Genomic DNA, 22392 nt, shown 5'->3' with positions numbered 1-22392 from the left:
CTGAACATTAATCTTTCTATCAGCTGCTTGACTTAGTGCAATTATTTTCTTCTCCACTTTCACTTCTCCTTTCTATTTTATAGATATTTTGTACATATTTTGTATTATACATATTTCCACATTTATTAAGAAAAAATGAGATCAAAAAGGAAAAAAAAATGAGAGAAAACAAAATGAAGCAAACAATGACAAAAAATGTGAAAATACTCTGTTATAATCCATACTGAGCTGCCACAGTGTTCTCTCTGGGTACAGATGGGTCTCTCCATCACAAGACCATTGTAACTGGCCTATTGGTTTATAAGCTTCTTGAATATATTGCCCATGTTTGCTTGAGTTTGTATTCCAAGCTCTTAGCATAGTGCTTGGCACATAGGAAGCATTTCTTAAATACTGAATCTATTCTTTCTTTCTCTCTCTCTCTCTCTTTTTCTGTCTCTCTCTCTCTTTCACACACACACACACACACACACACACATACACACCCCATATTCAGTAAAATCCAGCTTCATCATGTCTTCAAGATCAAAGAGAAAGTGTAGTTGACAATTTAAATTCTGCACATCTTGACATCTTCATACTTTTCCAGTATTTGTAGACTTCCCTCCACATACTCTTTGGTCCACACACACTGGCTTATCCCTGTACCTGACTCTCTATTGCCTTTCTCTTTTCCTTTTCAGTGTCTGTTTCCCATAGCAAGAATGTTATCCTTCCTCTTCTCTCCCTCTGGCTTCCTTAAAGATGTCCTTCTTATTTATCTTAGCTGTGTATGCATTGCCCTCCTTCTACTTATCTTTTAAGTGACTGATATCACTTGATTTTGTATTCTTCTCTCAATTAAGCATTGAATAAATTTAGCAAAATTGCATTTTTTTTCATTCTCTCATGCCTTCCTTTCATTGAGTTGAAAGAAAAGATTAAATTATAACCTTTGATAAGAAAGTTTTGAAGGAATTTAAATTCAGCTTCTTACACAGTCATACAGTAAGTAAAAACTAAAGGTTTTTACATTAAGCCAGTTAATATCCTTTTTACATACATGTAGATGCAATGGCAACATTAATATAAAGGTTCATATTTTGTTTATTATGCAGTTTGTCTTTGATTATAGATTGAAATACCTCAACAGGATAACTCCATTAGAATGTGAACTCCATGAAGGCAGAGAGAGAGATGTTTTTGTCTTTCTTTGCAGCCCTTTTTTTTTTTAACTGAATGCTTAAAGAAAGGAACAGAGGTTATGGTTTTGGTTTGGTGTTGGTCTAAATCAGAGATATTAAGGTCCTTAGTCTCCAAGTGCCCTAAGCAGATTAAAATGTGATTGAGAAATATTTAATAAAATAAATAAAAATTTAATACAACATAAGTAATATTATTTTGTGATTTTTTTAGTCAATATGCAGGTGTGGGGATCTGTTTCTGTTTGTGTTTGGGCTCTAACTGAATGGTCTAAATGACCACTGGTCTAAATGAATGATGAGGTGTTATGATTTTAATAAGAAAAAATGGGATCTAAATTGGGACTGTTCATTTAAACAACAATGTTTCTTTTGTTAGATGTAGAAAGCAGGATGAACCAACATATGGCATGATTCAAAGTGTATATCTTGGCCTATCTTGGAAGTAATGGCCCAATGCTAACTCCAAGAAGAGGAAGAACCATATCATTTCTCTATTATTTAAAATCAATATTGATTTCTATGAGAAGAAACAAATTTGCTAGATTCTAAAGTCTTCTTAAGACTACTTAAAAGTGCTATCCAAGTAAATATGGATCTGGCTTAGATCAATAACATTTTATGGTTTAATTCCTAAGGAACAAGATTATTTTAAAATATATATTTTTACAGAATTTATCATCTGAGAAAAGCACCACCGAATGAATGTACTGAGAAATCACATTTGTTTACTATTTATGAAAAATTTTAGTTATGATTTTATAAACTATATAACCCATTATTATTCAATCCAGACTGCTAGCAAAGATGACAACCTCTGACCCATTGCAAAAACTATAATTTTGTGTCATGATTGTATGCCCTTTCTGTTGTTTAATCTGAGTTTATAAATATGAATAGATCTAAAAATTATATTATAGAGCAATAACAACACTGATACATTGATTTATCTAGTGTCATGCTAGCCTGAGTATATCCTGGCATTCTGATGAATAAATCATATTCCATAGGGACCCTCTGGGGTCTTAGATTCACTTTAAAGGAAAAGATATTATGGACCTGTAGACCTATACAGGGAACTCCTTTTCCAGTAGAACAGAAATAGCCATGCAATAACAGAGAGAACAGAGTTTCTTTTGTTCCAATTGTGATTTTGATGTTGTGACTTTAGTACCTTATTGACCCTCTAGCTATAAAGGATGATGTGGATAATTGTCTTCTCTTTGTAAGAAGCCTTTTATTGAGGAAATCTGGATAAGAAGTTGCATCTTCAAACTGTCAAACTTTCATTATTCCTGAAGCAAATGCTGAGACTAATGCTATCCAGACAAACTTTCTTATTTGTCAAGAAGGTTAGATTAGGCAACCATGCTGCTTAGCTAATTTCTCTCCCTCCTTTCCATCTCTTCCTTCTTCCCCCCAGCCAGGAAACTAACTTTCTAGATTCCTGAAATTTGGGCTCCTAGAAAAAGACTTTAGAGCACATCCAGTAAGTTCCAGATCAGAACACCACATGGGTTGGATATATATCTATTTCTCGTAAGTATATCTTCAAAGCTGGCCCCAAACATTCTCTGTACCCTCACACACATAGTACACATAGATACTGTACTTTCAGGAATTTTGTGAAAGAAACTTATATGGGAAAACTATTTGAAAGAGTCATGGTGATTTCCTTTTAAAATCAAAGGCAGACGTGGGACTTCTGTCACAAGAGTTGGAGCCAAGAAGTTCATCTGGTAGGCTTCTTCTGTGAATAAAACTAAATCCTCCGTGATATGCTAAAGATAGCTCCAAACAAATCAATAATCTGGAGGGCATTCCCAGGCACTGAGAATAAGGTTAAAGCTTTTTCATTTCAAGAAAGAAGCAATAGGCAAAATTATGCTTTAAAGGGAGATGCCTTAAAAGTGCCAAAGAAATACATATTGAACTGCGTTAATGAAGTGGATGACAGGAAATCATCTGCAATCAATCAATTTCATATTCATCTAGTTGTCTGTCTGTGTGTCTATCTACTAGTTTTTCTAATGACAGAAAAATAAATATTTTAGTGTCAATACCACCAAATTTATATAATGTGCTTTACTACACTTTCCTACTACTTCCTTCTGTTTCCATAACCAGTAATTTATGGAGACCTTCATAGCAACAAACTTGAACTGTACCAATAGCTCCTTAACAGACCTTCCTGCTACTTCTTTATCCTCATTCTAGGCCATTCTTCACACCATTGTAAGAAAAGTTATTTTTATTCATGCTTCCAGCTACATAGTATTCTTCTGCTCAGATATCTTTGTACCTCTTTGTTGCCTACCAAGATTTAAACCTTTTTATTGGAAGATCTCAACAAATGGCCATCATCCTACTTCTCCAGCCTCATCTCCTACTGCTTTACTCTGATATAATCACACTTTACAACTCCCTTTTTCTGGAGCACATCCCATAACTTTATACCTTTGTGCTGTTTTATATTGTTGGAATGTATCCCCTCTCCCATAATTTCTGAATACCTTAAAACTTTATCATTTCAAATTCAAATTAAATGTCAGAGCTTCCATATCTTCCTTGATCTCTGTCATGTTCATTGTGGCACTTTGTTTACTCCCTCTTTAAATCATTTTATTATGATTGCATATTATTGTATATTATGAATATATATAAATGCATTTTATTCATTGAATAATATACATGAATAAATCTTCTGTTCACTAAAGAGGAAAATTCATGAGGGTCCATGGCCATTCTCAATATAACTTTTGTAGTCTGCCAAGCACCCAGCAGAGTTTCCTGTATATATTGGGTATTTAATGTTTTGATGTTGAATTTAATTGAAGTGTCATATAAATGCCCAAATCTCCTTTGACTCCAAGTTGCTGGGGTTCAGCCATTTCAGTTATTCTGACTCTTCATAATGCCATTTGTGTTTCTTGGCAAAGATGCTGGAGTGGTTTGCTGACTTCTCCAGCTCATTTTAAAAATAAGAAAACAGAGGGAAACAGGGTAAAGTGGCTTGCCCAAGGTCATACAATTAGTAAAGGTCCAAGGCTGAATTGAAAGTCAGGGCATGTCTCAGCCCCACCTTCTTATTCTGACTCTAGAATATATTGGAGCAAAAGCTTATTTTTGTGAGATGGCCTTCCATTTTGTTCAATTTCTTAGTACATAGCTGGCTCTCTGCTATCCTTACCCCCCATCCCAACCCTACCTAAGAGGTAAAAGAAGTAATACTCCCACACAATGCCTCCAAACCTCAGAAGGCTGGGACAGAGGGGAGGGGGTAGCAATTACAAAGAAATTAGGTACTTTGTCAGGCTTTTGTGGAGGAAACCTTTGGATTCACCATGATGAGGCCCACTCTCAAGTTGAAGATAAAGGGGTTAGGTTTTGCTTGGTTCCCTGCTCTTTTGTGAGACGGAACGAAGTATTTGTCATTCTGTTCACTAAAACTTTCATCAATTTTCTGGTTGTTCAATGTAGTTTCTCGTCATTCACATTGTTTTAATTATTTATATTTTTCTTCTGTTTCTAATTATATTTATATATGTTTATATAAATTTTCTTATGTGTCTCTGAGTTCATTATTTTCTTAATTTCATACCATTTTATAATATTCCATTCCATTTATATTCCCTAAATATTCTATTTACAACTCTATATGGTTGTTTTATGGGGTTTAAAAATTATTCCCCAATTGAATATTACCTTTATTAATAATTCGTTGCTCACATCACAACCATACTGTTATAAATTGAAGAAACAGACTTTTTTCTTTCTTTATGTCTAAATACATATCCAATAATGTTACCATTTGGTCTAAGGGCATGAATAGTTTGATCATTTTTTTGCCTAATTTCAAATTAAATCCAAAAATTTGAACCAATTAACGTTTGGACCCTATAAAATTGATTTTCCATCTATCTGTATGTATTTTTATTAGACCAGAGATCCTTAGGAAAGATGCTATTATACATGTTCAATTTTTCTGAGAGTAAAAAGGGACAAAATGGAAGCACCTGTAGATGATCTTTTTGATGGATTTAGTCACAATGAGCAGAAGATATTGGATGATAGAAAAGATGAAAGGAATAAGTGAAGGTTGCTTTTTTTTTTTTCAGAATGGAAGCGGTAACAGAATGTTTGTGGTCAATAGAGAATGAAGCAATATAGAGAAATATAAAACCATAAAATTTAGCTAGATCTTTTTTTTTTATGTCAAAGCCTCCAAAACAAGTGTTATATTTGAAATGATATTTGAGGTTTGTTTTGGTTTTGTTTTGTTTCTGTAAAATCAGCACTTTTTTTAGACATTTGAAGAAAGTACTTTTTCCTTGTGGTGTTCTAGCATCCATCATCTGAATTATAAAGAATTTCAGAGATCATTAGTTCAACCCCTTCATTTTACAGTTGAGAAAATAAATATTTCATGTTTAATAAACTCATTTTAGTCATGTCTTTCACCATACAAGATATACATAAAATTTAATGCATATGACATCTAACATACACATCCTTATATAAGATAACTTATATAAATGTCTTTGCCAAGAAAGTCCTAGGAAGGGTCATAAAAAAATCACACATGGCTGAAATGATAGAACAATAACCATATATACAAATATGTACATCTATATGTATAGATATAAATATTACTGTTTACCTCTACAAGATTTTTGGGAAGATCAAATGAAAAACCCCATATGTGGAGCACTATGTAACAATATTATTTTGACTATCTTGAGTTGTTTATAGTGTTATTCATATTAAGAATATATAAAACTTTAAGGAGCTAATTTTTAACTGGATTGACATATCAACAAATGAACAAAATTTCTACCTATTTATGAATGAGAAAAAAGCAAACTCCAAGCACTGAATGAAACTAATGGTCTATAAAATATTTTAAATAAAGCCCAGCTATAACTAATGGATGAGAAACACAACTTTGCAATCAATAACACAATCAGTTTCTGGAAAATTTTATTAAGTGCATGTATGAGTTAGATCAAATATTGACAGTTGGTAAAAGTATTTCATAATGTGAACTTAGGATCAAAAGTTATTTGATTTTTTTCAAGCCTAGTTGTTTGAGAATTGATGTCACCAGCATATGTAGTCTTTTTAATACTTATTGAAAGCAGGTAGACAAACACATGGTGATAACAATACAGGTTATATCACCAAATCATAGATTGATTTTTTGACATCTATCAATATCTAAGACCTGCCTACAGATAGCAGACACGACTGCTAACAGTCAAAAGCCATATCCAATTCTCATGTTGATTGTGATGAAATGTGTTAAAATGATAGGGTGAACATTGTGAGAACTGTTATTCACATTATTCAAAGGACAGGTTATTCTTGCCACTCATATTAAAAAGAAAATAGATCTGCCTTTTCTTTCAACCACCAGGAGACCAATGCTTTTCATTTTTAACACTTCTTTGTTATAATTAAGTTACTAGAAAGAGAAACATTGATTCTTTACATCAAATTTAACATTTTCACAGTTATTGACCTCCCCAGATACCCTAAGGTCTGTTGGGAAAACATTGTCATTTCCATTCTACAGAACCTAGATCACAAGAGATTTTAGGGTTTATCTAGTATAAATCCTTGTTTCTAGAGATGAGAAATTAAGAGCGGCAAAGTAAGATTATTTGTTCAAAGTCAAATAGAAAGTAAGTAGTAGTGAATGAATTTAAATGTGGGTCCTTTGACTTTCCTGATGGTTTTCTGGAAGAGCATGAAAACATATGTTATCCTGAAACTTAGAAAAATGTATGTGTCCAAAGTCTCCCAGATATAATATGGTAGGGTCAGAATTTATAAGCTTAAAGAGGTAGAATGGACTTTAAGAGATCATTTAATGAAATGCTTTCACTTATCAGATTAGGCAATTGAGACTTACAGAGTTGTGGGGATCAGTCTGAAACCATATAGGTACCAGGTAGAAGAGTAGGGAAGAATGGGATTTTAAAATAGGACCATGGATGTTAAGTATCTTGGTCTTTAGCACACAACAGCACACTGTCAACTTTTAGATGAGTGGTCTATCATTTAGACATAGGAGGACAAAGTTAATACATTTCACTGAGAATTTTGTTTATTGCTAAGAATGGGGACATTGTTCTCTCCTCTCTCTCTCTCTCTCTCTCTCTCTCTCTCTCTCTCTCTCTCTCTCTCTCTTTCTCTCTGTGTGTGTATGTGTGTGTTTGTACAAAAACCATGCACGAATTTCAGTCCATTTGATTATTATACAAAATGATGTATCAATCTGGACAAAAAAATATGGCTCACTTTGTAAGGTGAGCCTTCCAACACCATAGTATCATAGAGGTCTTATAGAGAGGAGTTAGAAGAATAAGAAGAAAAGAGAAAGGAAGAAAGGAAGTAGTAGTAAAGAGAAATAGTAAGGAAAGGAGTATTGAATTACAGTGATTTATTTCTTATTTATTGCTTATGAGGAATCAAAAATCTTAAGAGTAAAATGAGGATCCATAGAATTAGAAGCAGAGGCTGAAATGATTATTTCTGAGACATTGAACTAAGGTATATATATATATATATAAATATATATATATATATATATATATATATATATATATCCTTTGACTCATCAACATTTATTGCCAGGTTTAAAGCATGTTTTTATTTATGACGTTGACATATTCCAGATGTCCATGAAACATTGTATAAAGCAATATATCAATTAACAAACTTTTATGACCTGACTCTTTTAGTGGGCTGTAGGATATAAAATTTATAATAATGATATTTAGGAAATGTGAGTTGAAGAACAAAGTTGTCTCTATGTCTGACTACCCAATTTCTTTTGAGATATCCATTGTAATTCCCATTTGAAGAGATTCAACTTGATCTTAATATCTTAATATTATCCTCTAATATAAGCATATTTCTAGGAAATTATTTTCTGAAATTAGTTCTCAATTAATAGAGACGTTAAAAGTCTATCTGTCTATGTTCACATTTGTAGTAAATGAAAGAGATAGAGTTTGAACCCAGCTTCTCTGTCTTAGGAAGATCTGGCTTCAGATGATACATCTGGTGATATAATTCGTTGATGAGTTAGTCAATCTCTCTGAACCTCAGTTTCCACAACTATAAAATGGGAATAATAAAAACTGTAGAATCTATCTCACAAAATTTTTGAGGAGTTCAAATTAGAAGATGGGTGTAAAAATTGTTGAAGTTTTTACAAATTTATTTTTGTTAACTTGCTGCTGTAGGAATACTTCTGAGAGAATGACTTCTGTATCTGTAAAATGGGTATGTTAATATTTATATGTCCTACTTACAGGTGGAAACTGTCACATAAACAATTTGTGTTATGTAAATATATAAATAATATTTACCATTTCCCCTATCTTTTCATTGGGTTAGGGTAGGAAATGAGGAAGAAGTTTTCCTGATTTACTGAACATTGCCTGGACTGAGGTTTGCTATGGATATGCTAGTACTGCTCCATCATGCTAGAGACTCATGCTGACCTTGGTACTGCCCTCAAAACCAAATACCAAAGCTACAGCAAAATTGGAGCTTTTCATAAGATGATTCCAAATGATCAAACTTTCAAAGCTTATATACATAAATTAGCACATATCCAATGAAAGAATTGAAAATCAGCACAAAGATTTGAGTCAGATTTATTGTTAATGTGATTCTTTGATCATATTCTGAAGTAAAAATGTTTTACTGACCAAATATATGACAACGATTGGAACCTAATAAATACAACACTAAACATTTTTTATCTAATGAAGTATTTGTATTTCATATATAATAGACTTAAAATACTAAAGTCTTTATTTTGAATGTTTTATAGAACTTAATATACTTAATATATTCTCTGTTTAAAAAGATATGTGTGTTATATTATTGCAAAATCTAATGTCTCAGCTTCTTTGAAAGTTGTTTAGTTTATCAATTTTTCCAATGCAAAAAAATTAACACTTAAACTGATACTGTTTTCATGCATTCAAATTTTTGATTCTGATTCTCAGAATGATTCCTAATTATTGAGAGGCTGCTAGCACTTATTAGCACTATGATTATTTTTAAAAAGACAAAACTGAGTTACAGAAAAAAAAAATTGATAGGTCTGGCCCAACGTCACACTGATAAGTCAGCATTCAAAATCAAAGTTTCTCTCTATATATCTCGTGTTCTTCCCCTAACCCATACTAATCTCTCTACTGTGAAAGTACAAATATATTGGTTATTCTCTAGTCCTTGGAAAGCTGCCCAAATCACAATATCTAAATTTACATAATCATCTGAAGGTTTTTGGTACTCTTTCTTGTTTAAACCTGGATGATTTTTTTGACTGTGATTTTTGATCATATCTATTAGAGCCCTATTTATGAGTTATCAAATGACTATACATTATCAGATATACATACATTCTAGAGTCACTGTCCATTTTGGTGAGTTTCAATACAAAGTAAGTGAAAAGCTTGAATTAGAATTCTTCCTTTAATATTTGAATTTAGTGGCACTGAGCTCCAAAAAAAGATACATTCTCGATAGAAATAATAGTTAGATGTTTGACTAAGGATTTTTAGTTTCATTTAGGAGATTAAAGTTTGAGTCCCATAGCCACTGATGGAGGTAAGTATGTACAGTATCATTATGTGACCAAATGATTCGGGAATACAAATTCTATCCATTTCGTTTTCTCATCTGCAAAATGAGGAGTGGGTCACATTTAAGATCCCATACAACTCTAAATCTATGATTTTCAAATGTTCAGTTACCTGTGTGGTTTGTTCTAGTTCCTGGAAGAAAGAAATAATCACAGCAAAACAGGTTTGCAAAGTTATCTTCATTCTCTTCTCCTTCCTTCTCTCTCTGGACACATATGTATATTTGAATACTTGTCTATGTGTATATACATACATATACATATATACATAAAATATGGCTGAATGTAAAGTACAGGCTAGCTCCCTGAAGGGCCTTGTGGTCAGCCAGAGTCAGGATGAATTAAAGTCCTTGGTCTTTAGGGGGAGAAGTGAAGGAGGCAAACAAGCAAAATCCTGGATTCTAGAGTCTGGAATCATCAATCTCTCTCCTCCTCATCCTGCCTCCAAGTGACTCTGCCTCTCCCCCTCCACCCTCCAATCCTTGCCTATGATTATCTTAACACCAAACATTCAGCAAGCAGCAAAGGTGAGAAGAGCCATTTATCCAAATATATGCTAATAGAGTCATTGTCTCATATAGAATAGGTAATTAGCCTGAAGTGCTAGGTTGTCTGATTCAAGCATCCCTTTTTGGAGTTTTAACCCTCTCCAGGTGAAGCTCAAGCTCTTTCCAGGATATCTTTGTATTGTTCAAAGAACCATATATACTGAATGTAAGGCTTTATAAGATGTAAGGTTTTTTGAGCATTACAAAGAAATCCTAGAGAGAGCTTCTGCCCTCAAATAATTTGGGCAGAAAAGTTCTAAACATGAATATTATTGTGCAAATGATACGTAAGAGTCATTTGAGTAGTAGAAATCAAATCAGAGTTGTCAAACACAGGGGATCTAAACTCCCATAGCACTTGAGTGAACCAAATTAAATGGTATTTAGGAAATAATGCAACATAAATAATGTCAATATGCATCTTTTAAAGTCAATTTGGAGCCTGCAGTGATCTTTAGGTACAGTTTAATAATGTTGTTTGTATTTGAGTTTGACGTCATTGAATAGAATGCTAGGTTAGCTCTAAGAAGTAACAGCTCATTTTTTAAGTAGGGCAATTAGGAATGGCTTCCCAAGAGTTATTTTACAAGCAATAAGATGACTATGTATTTAGCTTATGAATTAAATTTTAGTGAGAAATGGTAGCTTATAATGAAATCAAATTCTTGATAATATCAAATAATTTTCAAGGAAGTTTATGCTAATTTGTTTATTATTAATATCAGATTTATTATTCTAATAATATATAGAATATAAGATTGTTGAGTGCAGAGAAGAAAAATTTCCTTTTTTCTCCATTTTTTTATTCCCCAGAGTTTAACAGTTTCTTGCACATAGTAGGCACTTAATAAAAAAAAAAATTCTCTATTTATAGATCATTTTATTGGTATATAAAGCAAAAACAATTTGTTCCATGTCCAAAGATATAGGAAATTGAACACCTACATCATTTCCATCTTATGTCATTTTGTTTTTACATATTTTACATATTTGTACATTTAGATATTATGGTTATTATTCCTTTTCATTACTATATTTAGCATTGTATAAACATACTATTAAAGTACCTGATTCTGTCTTCTTTTATTGGGAGAAGATTGCAATAGATATTTACTGAAAACCTAAGCTTTTCATGTAGAAGCAATAAAAAATAATCATCTCTAATACAATGAACCTGACTATGTAATATCCATAACATTTTGAGTGTATTCAGAAAAAGGAAATCTGTTACATTAACATTTTTAGACTATGTAATTTAACTAAGCAGTTTCATTTTTTCCCCCAAGTTGTTGCTGTCACATTGAGTATAATTCTAGATGGCACACCATCACCCGGATTGTCAACTAGACAAGAATGAGTGCACAAGATGAAAGTTACACACACACATACACACACACATTCAATATAGTAATTCAGCTAACCATAAAGGTTCTAATATTTTCTTTATACTACCAAAGAAAATACATATGGCTATAAACAAATATACATATGTGTATACACAACCATGTGTATATAATGTATACATACATACATATAAACTTCTTATACCAAGAAAAGCTTCAGAGAGAGGACCTTGATATTAAAGGTCACATGATAAATTATAGAGAAATATGGAATAAATAACTATTACACCTCTGAAAAGAAGAAAAGTTCACAACCAAATAAGTAATAAAGAGGGTCATAGATGATAAAGTGAAAGATTTTGATTGTCTAACATGAAAAAAAAAAGTTTTTGGAAGTCAAATCCAATAAGATTTAAAATGAAAAGGAAAATGATTCACTGTGGGGGAAATCTTTGAAACAAGTTTCTCTGATAAACATCTCACCAATATTTATGAGAAACGGATTCGAATTTATGAGAATACATGCCATGATATATGGCCCCAGGATATGAACAAGAACTTCTCAAATGAAGAAACCCCAGTTATCTATAGTTATATTTATTACATGCACCAAATCACTAGTAATTGGAGAAATTCAAATTAAGGAAATTCTGAGATTCTACCTCATACACATCATATTGGCAAAGATGATTAAAAAAGGAGATAATTACAAATGTTCAGAGGGATTTGGGAAAACACTCACTTTGATGCCTGTTGGTGAAATTGTGAATAGAGACAACCATTCTGGAGATCATTTTGGAAATATATACAAAACATTATTTAACAGTTCAGCTATTCCATTACTTGGTCTATACTCAAAAGAGATCAAAGAATTAAGACAAGGTCTTATATGTCCATCTATCCATCCATCCAAATATATGTGTGTGTATGCATGCATACACGTATGTGTGTACATGTATGCACACACATATTAGCATATCTGTGTGTAAATATGTATACACACATATATAAACTTAATCATATATTAGCTCTTCTTGTTGTAGCAAACAACAGCATCACCACCTGAAAATTAAAGTTTCCTATCATTTGAAAAAAATGGCTGCCTAAATACATTTTGGCGTGTGAAATTGATGATATACTATCATGATAAAATAGATGATTTCAAATTGAAAAGACTTTTGTGTAACAATGCAAAGTGAGGTAAGTAGAACTAAAAGAACAATTGATACTATTAAAGCAAAACTTAAAAATTTGCAATTTTAAGTATTTTGTATATTGATGAAGAATAAAACAATCAGAACCAAAGCACAATTTATATAATAACATTATAAATATAAAACTTTCAGAGATACCAGAATTATGATCAATATTTTCCATGATTCTAAAGGACTGATGATAAGACACATACCTCCTCACAGGATGCAAGATAAATCATGTTTATTTTTTCACATTCAGAAAAATGATTTAGATAAAATTATATGCAATAAATAATAAGAATTGGAAATATTTATATAGTACTTATTTTGTACTGGATATTTCTCAGTCCTTTAAAATTATTCCTATTGCTACTAAGTGTTTGACACCATATTTGAATTCAAATCTTCCTGACTACAGGTCTAGAATTTTGTTCACCGGGTCACCTAGAAGCCCCTGTGAATAACTAATGATTTTCTAAAAGAAATGATCATGGTTTGTAATAATATTTTACTTTCTCTAGGTTAAAATAGGAAGAAAGAATATTCTCTCCTGGTGTTATGGTTTTATTGTTATGCTTTTTAAAAACTGATATTTTTTTTAAACAAAACTGGTAATTTTTCCAAGAATTGCATCCTGGCATTGGAAATGAGTGTTTTGAATTGAAGATTTGATCAAGGGCAAGGTTTTATGGGCTTTATATAAGTGAGACTGCCTAGGTATGGAGACACTGAATAATTATTTGTCTATTTTCAGAATTTTCTTTGTTTGTATCCTACATCTGATTGGCTTTTCAAATTCTAAAGGACAAATTCTGAAAATGTTTACATAGAATTTCTGGACTTCAAAATCCATCATCCAATAAACATACTATCCTTTTTTGTCATTTGAGAAAAAAAGTGATACTTAGGGTTCCATGAACATTCATCTCAAAACAGTTCTTAGACTTTGTTGTGCAGTATTAAGTAGAATTTTTCTCCTCTTTCTCCTCCTCCTCTTTCTCCTCCTCCTCTTACTCCTCCTCTTTCTTTCTTCTCCCTTGTTCACTAATGTATAAATTCTCTATTAATCAGATTATTTGTTTAATGAGAACAATCCAGTCTCCAGCAATGACAAATGGCTGGCACTTCACAGAATCTTAGTATCTCAAAGATGAAAGAGACTCCAGATATCCTTTAGGACAGACAAATTTACCCAAATCATGAATATGATCAGCAACATCATAAAAATGGTCTTCCAGTCAGTCAATAGGCTCTTATTAACTACATACTGCACACTAGGCTCTTTACTAGGAATTATAGCGATAAAGACAAAAAGGAAATGGCCTCTGCCCTTGAGAAAATTGCATTCTATCAAGGAAGACAGGATGTTTGTCAGTGCTATTAAATCTATCTATCTATTTATATATATTGTTCTTATAAATATATGTGTTAAATATTATATAACTATCTATATCTAGTTATATATATATATATATTTCATTTATGTTAATGGGGAGGGAGAATGAGGGGCTCTGTGGATGAGTAGATTAATAAGGCTTCAATATTTGAGTTGAATCTTGTGTAAAATTGAGATTTGAAAAGATCCAGATTAGAAGAAGGGAATACATTGTATGCATGGAAATAATTTGGACAAAGCCCAAACCCCAAAAGATGTGATTTTCCATATGAGGAAGAGCATTTAGAACAGTTTGATTGAATTATAAAATGGGAAAAAAAATAAAAACAAACAAACAAAAACCTTTAAATTCCAAACAGATATTTGTCCTTGGATTTGAACTGAGAAAAAAAAAAAAAGGTTGAATAACCAGAATTTCTTGAATACTGGAATGACTGAAAAGAATCATTTTGCTATTTCATTAGGAAACTAAACATGAAGTCATAAAGAGCTTAGTTCAAATCCCACCTCAAATACTTGTTAATTGGGTGACCGTAGGCAAAGTCCTCAATCTCTGTAATTCTTCAATTTTTTCATCTTTAAAATGAAGAGCTAGGACTGAATTTCCCCCAATTCTCTCCCAGCTTTAAAAAAAATTATCTTATAATCTTCTAACAAAAACAAATAAACAAAAGAATCCTAAACCCCGAAGAAATTTACATTCTAATCTGAGTAGGAGGAAGAGGGCAAGAGAGGGAAGGTATAATCAAAAGGAAATACCAAATATACAAAAAGTAAGTTACATTACAAAATAATTTGGGGGTGAGAGACAGAGTGCTAACAAAGCAGTTTAGAATTTTCTCGGTAAGTATTGAAAGACTAAGAATGAGGAAAGTTGAATAAATATTATATTTGTTTTGAAAATATAATTTAGAAATACTTGCTCAGCTGTTGCCCTGCTATGTCATTATGCATATATTAAATTCCAGGATGCACCTAAATAAACCCTGACAGACTGAATAGGAAATAAAAGAGCTTTGTATTCATTAAGCTTTCTTGCCATAAAGGGGAAAAAAATAGCATATCAGGAAACATGTTTATTATTCCTCCATTAGATGTGATAAGCTGTTGAGGACAGGGGCCAGGCTGTTTTTATGATGTGATTTTTTTTTCTGTCTGGCACCTGACATTCACTTATTAATGCTGTGGTGGCTTATATTTAGCACCTTCAGAGGAAAAAAAAATATTCATGATGTTACTGAAATACACTGAACAACAATAGTGTCAAGGAGTGAACTCAGAAGCATTCTCTCTCTCTCTCCCTTCGCACCCTTCCCCGCCCAATGTGGGTTGGCACTTCTGGAAAACCTTTCTTCCATGTATTCTCAGTTTACTTCTTTTGGATAAATAATGGGAAAAGGTATAGCTCTTCCCTGCCACCCAGAGGAGAAAGTGGAAATATATTATATTTTATGTGATGAAGAGGTTTTCCCTGGTGAAAGAGTATAGGAGTTGGGAGAATTATGCTTTTATTTACAAACCTATCTTTAGATGATTTTGTTAGATTTTAGATGTATTGAGAAAAATTTGCACAGTTTTCGTTAAGGGAAGGACATATACTTAAGCAAGACTGTAGTCACTAAGAAAAACCATTAATAGTTTATCATTTTATTCTACTAAGAAAGCCTTGATAATTAAAGTAGAATAGGCTACCCAATCTGTCTACAAAATGTCTGTGAGTTAGTTTTGTGGAGCCTTCTGTGTTATAGTAGAAGAAATACTGGGTTTATAATGGAACCCCAATTCTACCTACTGGTCTTTTGACTTATCAGTTGTGCGACATTTTGGTCATTACTTAGCCTCTTTGAAAACTCACTAAATTAGCTATAAACTTTAGGTAAGCATACTAATTTCATAAGATTGTAGTGGGAATCTAAAGAGGTCATTTCCATTCGGTGTGAACTGTTATTATTCTTATGCTATGGACAATATAAAATGTTATTTGGAAGGAGATGAATTAATATGATCTGGTTACACAAAATTCTGTCAAATCCAACAATAGATTGGCCATTAATGGAAAAACAGGGAAGTTTCATAGCATATATTTTTTATTGACTCAAGAAATATGTACACAGGGCTAAAGAGGAATCTCTAATATATATTAGACTTCACAAAAAAAGTTGCATAGAAGGCTTGGTTTTATACAGCCACAAGAGCTTAGAATTATTAAAGGTTTGGGAATTATGATTTTTGGTAGCTGATATTTGAACGAATAGGAAATTTGATTGCACATTTGTCAAGAACTCTCATTAAAAACTTACTCCCCTCAGAAAGAGAAAGTACTAAAATTAAGATCTTTGCCCTAAGTTCTAAGAAACTATGTCCCAGACGCAGCAATTTGCTCACTGTCTTTCAACTGGTCAAAGTTCAGAGAACCATTTGGAGGCATTAAAATCAAATTAAACTGGGGAATTAAAAGTTTGCTTTGGGTAACCTTCATGTCATCCAACATAAAAATGAAGTAGTCTAAGTCACAGGTTCATGTGAAGTTCATGGATTAAAAGTTAGACCAATAAAACTTTAAATTGATTTGGAGAGATGATTAGGGAAATCATTGTTTCCTTTTGTTCCCCTAATGTTTTTAATTTGCACATCAAGTGTTTGTGTTGGGAGTCGGTTAGGGTATGGTTTGATCAGAGAATATGAAATTATTATGTATTTACCAAATTATCTTGTAATCACTTGCATATATTTTGCATTTACTTATCTCCTTATTTGAATATAAGCTTCATGAGGACTAATATTTAGTTTTTGTCTGTGTATTTCCACCCACCATTTTTCACAGTGTATGGCAGAAAGAAGGTATTCAATGATTGCTTGCTTAATTGAATTGAATTTAACTGAATCAAATTAAATTGAAAAGAATTCAAAAACATTTTTTTTAAAAGCTGGGCAACTCTTTCAGCTAGGATTCATTGCTGAGCTGAGAAACTGTTGAATTTTAACATCCATATTTTTATTGCTAAATGGGCAAATCCAAGTGAAAAGTGACTATGGATTTTTTTGGATTTCTTTTGACAAAAAGGAAAGCTAAGGAGTTATTTTTTTCCCTTTCAGAAACTGAATATCTCTGTTTTACTCTTGGAAAATAAAAGTCACTCAAGCAATTGAAGGTTCTAAACTAATTTCTTCTTTGCTAGTAAAGCCTAACATGATTAGTTTGGCAAATGAGTTTGGAATTATGGTTTAAGCTATGTATCTGGTGCAGCTGTACCTCAATTTAAGATTGATTGTATCTGCATATTAGATGAAATACATTTCAGAGGAGCTTATGTAAAGTAAGGATAATATATAAATATATGTAATTATACATGATGATATAATCACAATATATGATATAACATAAAACAATATATAATACATTATGATATAATATAGAATTATAATATGTATTATAATTTAAAATAGGAAATATTATGTAAAATAGAATAATATACAGATATATAATCTTCTTGCCACTCTGGTCTATGGGAAAAAGTCATAAAGAAGACTATCTAAAACATCTTCAAACATGATGGAACAGTGGAAAGATATATTCTGACTCTGTCATTTATTATTCATATGAACTTAGTTAAATCACTGTTTCTTTAGAACTTTCCTCATCTGTAACTTGATGGGATTAAAATACATGATTTCTAAAGTTGTTGCTTGCTCTAAATTTATGATCCTATGAGAAGTGGAGAAGGGGAAGAAAAGGGTAGTACCCTCAGAAAAATATATCAGAAAGAAAAGGCTCCTTGAGGCCAGTGTCCTTTGCCATTTTCTTGTTTCCCCAGTTCTTAGTTCAATACCTGGAACATAATTCTAACAGGAATTTAATAAATGCTTATTTGATTAATTGTAATGATATCTATCATCTATTTATTATTGGTGAATGATTAGAGCAGAACCATTCTACTGTGGAATCAACTATTGATTTTTTTTTTTTTTTCTTGCTTGGCTTCTTGGGGACTCCAATTTTTATGCTGTTCAAGGTTGATTCTATTACAATATTTTTTACAGTTTCTTTTTTTCCGTATCATTTATCTTGTAGTTCTGATTACAGTTTTTGGTTGATTCCCATGCCCTTCATTGTATATGTGTGTGATTGTGTGTGTGTGTTACCCTAAGGCTGTGAGCCATTCCAAACACATTGTGAAACTTATTTTGTTCAGCAAATTTCTTGCCATGCATGTAAAAGTGTGTTGCCTATTTCAACTTGTCTTCAAAATGTTGTTCTCTGGTGATCAGAGTTGCCTTTTTGTATTTGCTATATGACTTCCAGCTAAAGTCAGCTTTTTCCTTTTTGGCTAAACTTCAAAAGATATCTTGTTTTCAATGTTTTCCTGGGGTAATCAGTTTCAGTTTGGGGAAAAAATGAATATCTGGATCAATGTTATCTTCATTTATGTTTCACAAATAAGACACAGACTACTGGTTTCTTTTTACTACTGAATGGAGCTGGTTAGCTCCTCATCCAGTGTTAACACTGAAGAAAGGTGAACATCTGCTATCAAAATAATTTCTTTTCCTTTTTCACATAGGGTACCTTTATTTTATTTTTTTTTGGACTCCTGTATTAATGCAGACTCGGATTGGTTCAGATGCCAATCTCCTGAACAAAGGAAACAGAGCAAATTCCTTTATCCTTCATTTTTTTGTTTGTTTGTTTTCAGGTAGAAAAACCTGAGGGGCACAGTTAGGTTGGAACCTTAGTGAAAGCCCTGGCATTACGGCTTACAATTGTCAATTCAGCCTCTAGTTCTCTATATTTCCTAGGTCAAAGACTTGGTAATTAGATATGGAAACTTAATTGCCAGTTCCATTCTTGGACAGCATCTCATATTTATAAGAACTCCTATAATGTCTAGGAGGCATAGAACCAGTGGGTAAAACAAACAGCCCAGAAAAAAGAAACATACTGAGGGAAAGTATGATGAGCAAATCTTAGGGTGGGGTGATATTCCCACAGTATGAGCCATGGTCAAGGAGGGTAACCATGCACAAAGAGATCTACCAAGGGCCTGGAGTGAATTGGTATTTTGGGAGTTTATAGAGCTCTTCTCTGAGTCAACAGGCAGAAGCATCATGGGCAGTGGCCAAGATAGGTCAGATGTAGACTTTATAATACATTTTGCAACAGTTCCTGCCTAATGTTTGGGGGCATGGGTAAAAGGGAGAAGGGAAGAGAGACACAGGGAAAAAAAGTGGCTATGAGTTGATAGTCATACCCCCTGACAGCTAGGGGAAGAACATAGAAGTTTTAAACTTGAATGTGAATATAGATCAGCTTAAAATGTAATTGAGAAATGTTTAATAAATAAAAATATGATATAACATAGGTGGAATTAATATCTGGTTTTCTAAGTCAATATGCAGCCCGCAGGGCTATTTTCTATTTCAATTTGATGGCACTGAATTGTAGGACATTATGGCTGGCTTTATTTAGTCAGGATAACTTGGAGATTTTAAGTTTTCTGGAGACTTCTTCAATTAATAGTAGGGAATAGTAGGGAAGTCTGTTGCTCTATTCCTTGTAACTGCTCATCCTGAGGACACTGATAATCTTATAATGATCATTATTCTCAGCCTCATCCTTTATTTGTCCATTCGTTCCTTAAAGATCTATTAACTGAATAAAACTAAAAAAAAATCTCCCATATCATACCCTTGTAATAGCCAACATTGGGAAAGCAAAAGTGGTTCAGTGGATAGAGTAATAGATCTGGAATTAGGAAGACCTGAAATTAAATCTGATCAAAGACATTTACAAACAGCTTAACCTCTGTTTTTCTGAATACACTGGAGAAGGAAATAACAAATCACTCCATTATCTTTGCCAAGAAAATCCCATGGACATTTGGGAGTCATGTAGAGTTGGACACAACTGAATGACTGAACAACAACAGCAGAAGCAAAATATGTATTTTTGAAGGGAAAGCTAAAACACCTCTTTTTATGAAATTTTCTGAAGCTTATTCCTCTCCTCTCTAATGCAACATAAAGAAGTACTGTGTCCTAAGTTCAGATCTTGCCTCAGATATTTAGTAGTTGTATAACCACAGGCAAGTCACTTAAAATTCCTGAGTCTTTTTCCTCAATTGTGAAATGAGGCTACTGGGCTCAGTGAGCTTTGAGAGCTTTTCCATCTTTGAATCTCTGATCCCATGATCCTACATGTAAATGTGTTGTACTGTTGAAAGAACTCATTTCCGGTATCATTGGCATAAACACATTGCCTACTCATTTCTTTCTAAGTATGCATTTATTCATTAATTAGATAAGCCTCTGTGATTTCACCTCTATGGACAATTCCAAGTATGGGAATTTCTTTCACTCCAATTATCAACTCATCTGTGATATTTAGTTTGAGGGAACTTCCTAGCATCCCTTGGAAGTCTTTCACAGGGTAAGCTAACTAGAGTATTTCAGAGAGAGAGGACTTGTCTATGTCAATATACAGTAATAGTTTCTGTATCCTTTAGGTCCAATGGATATTTTCATCCTTTATAAAATCAAGTTTTGAGGTGATTATTCCTAAGGTCACTTCTGGTTCAAAATCTTATGTCAGAAATCCTGTCAATAAGCATTTATTAAGTGATGGCAATATGGCATTCACTGTGCTAAGTGCTGAGAATATTCTAAAAAGGCAAAAGACAAACCTTGATCTCCAGAATCTCAGAGTTTCATAGGGAGACAATATGAAAGCAATGATGTTTAAATAAAATATATACAGGACAAATTTGAGGTAATAGAGAGAAGGCACTATCCTTAAGATCAGGAAAGGATGAGAAAGTGGAATTTTCAAGTTCCAACTTGAAGGAAGCTAGGGGAATCAGGAGATAAAGATAAGAGAGAGCATTTCAGGTATAAAGACAACCTAAAAATGCCTGGAGTTTGGAGATGATGTGACAAGCTGGGTGAACAAAAAAAGGAGGCCAGTTTTACTGGACTGCAGAGTGCCTAGGGGAGAAGAAGTCTGGGATGGGAAAATTGAGTAAGATGTAAGACTAGAAAAGTAATAAGGGGTTAGATTGTGAAGGGTCTGGAATGCCAAATAGGATTTTAGATTTGATCCTGAAGGTGAGAAGGAGTCACTGACTTGTATTGTATTTGCCTGTGCATATTCAGATCTATGCTTTGGAAAATTAATTTGACAGTTGAGTGGATGATAGACTGGAGTGGAGAGACACTTCAAGGCAAAAAGAACTATAACCCCTAAGAACATCTTTAATACAGCTATCATACAAAAGCTTATTAAGCATCTCTTTGTGTGTAACTTTTTAAAAAGTGCTACAGAGAATAGAGTCCATCATGGTCACCAATATGAAAAAAAAAGTGTTGAGGAAACAAGATAGGTACATTAGAAATTATCGAAAAATACCACAAAATGGTATAAAAACAACTACTAACTTGTAAGATACTTGTCATAAATGTTGGGGGAATTTAGAAAAAGGACAAATTGATCTCTCTTGTTTGGATCGTGGGTCCAAACCAAAGTCTGTCATCCTGTTCATAATGTCAAAGATTTGTTGGTGATGACAATTGAGTGTGTTGCTCAATTAACTGAGCAGTACTTCTTGCTCATAATAATCACTTTCTGACCCACTGAGTCTTATGAAGTAGCACCACATTTCCCACAGAGATCTGAGCGTCAGATTTTGTCACTGCCTTGATGAGATGGGTCAATTGGCGTAGAAACTCTTTTTCTTCTCTTTCTCATTCATCATAGTTGGTGACATAGTTTTATCTGAAGGATAAAGTTTTAAGGATCTTAGCCATGTATTTCTCATAGGCAACTTTCAAGTTTGAGATATGAGATGTTCTGATTATAAAAATATATACTTGAAATGTGTCACCCTGAAAAAGGAATATATCTCACAAGAGAGTATAGTCAATATTTCTTACTATCTGCAGAAATTTGTTTAGTAACCTTTAATACTTTATCAAGATGTTAAAATTATTCCCTATTAACAGTTTGCATGCAATTGTTATCCTTATTTTGCTATATAATGGTTTCTCCTGTCTTCTCACACTTTATA

At 32.8% G+C, this 22392-nt stretch overlaps 1 long non-coding RNA gene across 1 annotated transcript in view; it reads left to right on the top strand.

Moving 5' to 3' along the window:
* LOC116419878 overlaps window positions 1-22392 on the top strand; it is a 91270-nt gene that overhangs the window by 66406 nt on the left and 2472 nt on the right. The window lies entirely within an intron of this gene.

This window comes from Sarcophilus harrisii, chromosome 6, assembly GCF_902635505.1.
Source record: "Sarcophilus harrisii chromosome 6, mSarHar1.11, whole genome shotgun sequence".
Taxonomy (NCBI): Eukaryota; Metazoa; Chordata; class Mammalia; order Dasyuromorphia; family Dasyuridae; genus Sarcophilus; species Sarcophilus harrisii.
This window is presented reverse-complemented; position numbering and strand designations above follow the sequence as displayed.